General features: G+C 41.7%; 1 long non-coding RNA gene across 1 annotated transcript; it reads right to left on the minus strand.

Moving 5' to 3' along the window:
* Nucleotides 1-200: 200 nt before the first annotated feature.
* Nucleotides 201-1,404, minus strand: LOC147660965 (uncharacterized). Its single transcript, XR_015306098.1, has 3 exons — nt 1,371-1,404; nt 946-978; nt 201-233 (listed from the first exon to the last, which is right to left on the minus strand). It is a non-coding gene; the product is annotated as an uncharacterized LOC147660965 (long non-coding RNA).
* Between the last annotated feature and the right edge of the window lie 4,596 nt (nt 1,405-6,000).

Genomic DNA, 6,000 nt, shown 5'->3' on the forward strand with positions numbered 1-6,000 from the left:
TCCTTACTGTAGCTCCGCCTCCTATGTTCGCAATACCTTTCTAGATGACAAATAGAGGACAGTATTAATAGAGAGGAAGGTGTAAAACTGAAAAAATATGATTCATTTATTGATCAAAAGCAATACATATGTGAGACCAACAGTTCCCAGCAGGAGTTTCCCTCCACTCTTCAACGATATAAATCAGAGCTAAAGCTTACCACAAGTCCGGTTAATGCATTTCCAACACCGCCCTGGGGGACAAATACACATCAGGGTAGCAGCGAATGAGACACATTGTTAATTCTCTGGCAGACAACATATGTTGGAGGTACTTGAGCAGTGGCATACCTATCAAAGGTGCAGAAGGCAGTGGCATAGCTTGGTAAGTAAGGTTGGGGGTGACTTCAGATTTCCCAACAAGCACACTGAATTTCTTAAATACATTATGAGAAGCAGGACAGGGGGCTTAAGAGGCAGTGGAGAGAGAGGAGTGTTGGGCATAATTAAAACAGAATAGTTTTCAAACTAACCAAGTTTTAAGGCAGAGACTGGAAACAGAGAGAGAATGTCTGTATGTGCTTGTCAGTGTGGGCATGAAAAAAATCCAGGGTGAACTTCGACAGAGACTTCATCATACCAGACTGAAAGCATCTATACCCAACAATATACTACAAAGACACCCCCTCATTCCCCCCAAAGCTCAGCCCCTGGCAGCAGGTCCAAAGGAAACTGAAAATGGAGAACAGTAGCAGCAGGGTAGTTTGTGACATACATCTAAAATATGATGTGTATATTGGTGAGCTGCAACCGGCCTATTCTGCAGGAAAACTAGAGAACAGCAATACTGGGAGGAGGGGGTGGAATATTGTAAAACATGATTGCATTATCAGTCAGAATCAATCAAATAGGGAAATCTGTTTCTTGCAGGCTCCCTCCCCTGCACTCATGCAAGGTAATGCTTACCGCAACTCCACCTACTAATTGAGCAAGGCCGCCCTGCAAGACAAAATAAAGAATAACTGAGCAGAGGGCAAATGTACTGTAATGTCTGCTATGGGTACTCGGTTTGGGAGGGACTTTGGCAGAGGCATAGACGTCAATGGGACAGCAGTTGCAGTGGCTTAAGGGGCCCAATGCATCTCAGACAGGGCTGTTTTCACTAAACAATTGAGATTTTGGGGTTCGTTTTCAATCCACGCACGCGTGTTGTTTTGCAGTAGAGTCAACTTTTCAGTTATTGTATTCATGCTGAAGAACAGTAGTGGCAGGGTAGATTGTGACATACTTCAAAACATGCCACAGATATGGTCAAATACAACAAAAACATGAACATTTAATTTATACAAATAACCCTCAATGCACCGATAGAATATGAGTTAAATTTGTACCACGATTCCGGTCGCCAAATGATCCACACCACCCTGGAGGAGGGAAAATAGTCTGAATTAGAAGGGAGAACAAAACCTGTGTTGCGAAATTTCATGAAGTGCTGAAGGGTGTCTGTCCTGTGAGAATCATAAGTAGCAATGAACATTTGTTTCACTGTGATTAACACTGCTCTATTAATTACCACACAAAAATTACCAGAAAACAATTTTAGCAGAGAAGATTGCTGTTCACTCCAAAACATGAAGGATGACCACCTCACTAGGCCCAGATGGAATTTGTGTTGCACTGGCGTAATTAGCAAAATTTCATGCCATTTTGTATACCCAAATGTGAACTATTATGCCACATTGCATAATTACATGTTAGGAAAATTTGCCATTTGTGGTAAATTTGGTTACCGTGAATGTGGAGGAAGAAAGCGAATGGCAGAATGAGAGCAGGCTTTGTTGGCTGTTATTTGCACCATTTTATTGCCACAAAATGGACCAGGACGCATTACTCAATATATATAGTGCCAAATGCTAGTTGATCATTTCATTTAATTCATTACATGTAATTTCTCGTAATTGTCCATAATTCCGCAAAAGCGAATTGTGAAAATTTGTCAATACCCCACCCCCAATTTATACCTACAAATAACTGCTTTTAGGTTTAATATTTTAATTAGTTTTATGATAGCAAAACATGACACCAGCACTGATAATGCAATACGCCATCACCGAAGTGTACAGACGTGGAAACTGTACCCATAATGCCCCGGAGTGTGGTGGCCACTCTACCCCTTCCACGCTAATGACGAGCTGGGCTCGTCATCGTGTAGCCTCCTCGCACGCTGATGACGAGCCCAGCTCGTCATGTAACATGGGTTTTTGAAAATCTCAGCATAGATCTAGAATACCCCGAGCGCGCATGTGGTTAAATCCATGTTTGGTGCTATCTGCTTAGAGAAGAATGCTAAGCAGGTCCACTGACCTATAAACATATTTTACATCAACGTTGCACCCACCTGCTAAAGATCAGATGCCACCCTTGGCAAGTAACATATCAGCACTGACAAAGTGGATGTGACAATTTGCAAAACCTATCAGGAGATAGATACCATGTAAATGACAAGAGTGGGGTTTCTATATATTCTGCGGTAATATTTACCCCTCTCTTTGATCTTGGCCCCATTGTGGAGGCCTGTATTGCAGCTTCAGGTAACTTAGAAACCATCTCACAAGGATTTCTGTGAATGTGACACTTGAGTATGGACAAACTGTAATTTCTGAGTAAACATATTCACTTGTACTCACGCATGGCGTTGCACAAACTCCTCCAGTGTGACAGAATGGCCTGTAGGACTAACTCTGCTCATTGAGAAATGTTATGGTTAATCAAGGGCAAGGGATTTCTACCAAATGAATGTCCTTGAAACGTTGTGAGAACTCACAAACGTGTGGCAGGCACGATCCCATTAGGAGATTTCTGGGGGGGAAACCACTGGTCCACATGAAAAGTTGCAACCATTCTTTATATGTGAAAGTTTATGCAGGTGATTAACTTTTCAGTCGCAGGTTCATTAAGCTGGGCTAAAATTCTATGACCCGACTACATGTGAGCAGATTTGCTACACTGACATAATATTATCTGCAAACAATGTCTTTTCTGAACGTAAATTCACGTTTTGCAAAAAAAAGACGGGGGTTTCTATGACGAGGAATGTATTACACACCAATGCTCAACGTTGGAGTGCAAGTACATATCTGAATGGAGCCTGTTTAAATGTCAGGATATGAAGGCAACTCGTAGCCATAAACATACAAATGTACATTCGAGACCTTGATGAATTCAGCAATTCTGACCATCAGACAGTTGTACATGAATGTGTAATGTAATAAGAAAAGTTAGTGGTTGTGTTTTCTAAATTTAAGTTTTAATAAAAGTGCTGGGACTGGACCAAAATGACCACATTATCGTAATGCAAAAGGTTGAGACATACAATTTTTGCAAAAGAATGCCATTTAATACACTTTACATTATGGACTTTAAATAATAATGAAATCCTTATGCAAGCACCAAAAAGGATGATGTGACTGTTAGACTTTTGTTCCCAGTATTGATGTGCGCATAACAGAGTCCTTTGGACCTAATTTGGAATTTGGCAAATGTGATACTCTGTCACAAATGTGACCAATATTTTGCCTACCATATTACAAATGCCATTGAACATGCTGCACGATAGCCGACTGGTAAGGGGCTCCCTTCGGGATCTCCTGGTGTCTGGATCATCGTTCTGGCATGGATCCCAATGGAGCCCGTCCATCTAGCCACCGCGTGTTCAGGAGTCTAGTGAGACTATTGCTAGATCTCCCATGGCAGACAATGGAGCCCAGGATCATGGAATGGGGCATTACAGCAAGAACAATACAGCAACAAAGGAGAGGGGAAATGTGGGAGACCACCATCTTGGCGGTGAAGCCCACTCCAGCGGGAGGGTGGTGGGCTTTGTGGCCAGGCCTGGACACGTCTGATGTGTGCTACCGGGTCCGCTGATGTGCCCCGCCATGCCCAGTAACTGATGCATAGAAGGCTGCTGAGCACCATCTGGTGTTTAGGGAGGCTGCTGCTGATCTTTGGCCTTATGACCCCAGGTCCAATGCCGATGCCCTGCTGTGCCCAGCCAACTGGTACCAGGGACACTATTTTGACTGACATGGAGACACCAACTCGGTGCCAAACGTGAGCTGGTGTGTCGGTGGCCCCCTCTAACTTGGACATCTCTGCAACTGAAACCACTCTGACGCTACCCTTCCCCCCATCTCAACCCCCAGTCCATGTGCTGGGTTCAGCAAAACTGAAGCAAACTTCTGTACCCCCATCGACGCCCTGCAGGCCCCCGGGCATCTCTGCTGCTGCCTTGGAGTGGTTGAGGCAAACAGGTCAACGGGTGTGAAAGACATCTGAACTTCAGCAGCTCTAGGATCCCTCCAGGAATGCAGCCCATGAGTGCAGCAGCACCTAAAGGCCTGCCTGAATTAACACTTCAATAACTCCAGCAATGGCAAGATCATGCTCTGTAAAAATGTAATATATATTTGTCCAACCCTAATCTCTTCAACTCTTCTTAAAATGTAATCATGGGTGAATTTGAATCTTGTATTTATGTAACTGTAGTTGACATTTGTACTTACTACCATTCTTACGTGAGTTTAGAGTTTATTTGTTTCGTATATTTTATGTTATTTGAGTACTCTGAAGTCCTTATGTAATGTAACTAATTCTATTGTAAAGCGCTCTGATTCCTTCGGGTAAAGTTTGAGCTATATAAAAAGCATAAATATTAAATCTAATGCACTTGTAAGACAGTGGACAGAATATCTGTCACCTTTCTGATGTCATATCCCAACCACCTAAACCTAAATTAGGCCCGTAGCAATTTAGACTAAGAGCCTGATTTAGAGTTCACTGGATGTGTTAATTACTCTGTCACAGATGTGATAGATGTGTGGCAGATATCCCGTCCTATTATTAAATGTGCCATTGGATATAAAGTACTTGTAATAGGGCGGACAAGACATTAGTCACATTTGTGAACCAGTAGCCTGGCCGCTGAACTCTAATTGAGGCCTTAACCACTTGAGTGGAGTTTAAAACTCATTGTACAGAATGGGCAATATTGGAAAGACTTCGCAGCAGGTGGTCGATCTTCCTCACTTTCTTAATAATATTTGGAGAGGCACTTTTCTTACCATGTAACATTCATTTAAACCAATTATTCAACTGCACATAGTGTGTGTGTGCATTCATGGGTGCAGGGGGTTTCAAGGAGGGCTAGTAGTCGGAAGGGTTGAAACGCAGAAAAATGAGAGAGTTTGTGACATATATTTTTTTTAATTATAGACTGATCTTACCACAAGGTCTCCTACTGCATTAAGAATGCCTCCCTTCAGGAAAGAAACAAGAAATAATTAAAGAGGGAAACCTTCCACCTCACTACACAGAAATATGAAACTGCATATGAATAGCTTTTTCAGCATGGGAACCAGGCAAGTTTAGAACAATAATGGACAAAGACAATATAATTAGAAAGTTTAAAGGAAATGTTTACAAAATGATGACAATGTAAATGTCTACAGCGAACTGTTGGGATGTATACTTGCATTTCTAATGATGCTCATATCTTCCTTCTCTATTGAGCTACACTGGTATATGGTATATATATATATTTATATATATATATATATATATATATATATATATATATATATATATATATATATATATATATATATATATATATATATATATATATATATATATATATATATCCTCCGCTTGGCTCCCTTTCCCCTCGTAAGGCGCTGCTTTTTCCTGATCGCGTTTCTCCTGCGGTTGAGCCAACCGCTGACAATTCCAACAGGTTTTCCCCGATCCCGGGGATGCGTGGAGTCGCAGACAAAAACGGACTTCAATCGCTTGTTTTAGTTACTCGTGATGTTTATTTCACAAATCCATAGGGGGTCAAACAAAAAACAACCAACGCGTTTCGACAGCGTCCGCTGTCTTGGTCACAGTCAGTTTAGTGCAAGAGACTCACAGTTTTTAAAAGGGACAACACATATTTTAAGCCACACCTTCATGTTTACC

This window comes from Lissotriton vulgaris, unplaced genomic scaffold (genome assembly GCF_964263255.1).
Source record: "Lissotriton vulgaris unplaced genomic scaffold, aLisVul1.2 SCAFFOLD_617, whole genome shotgun sequence".
NCBI classification, from domain to species: Eukaryota; Metazoa; Chordata; class Amphibia; order Caudata; family Salamandridae; genus Lissotriton; species Lissotriton vulgaris.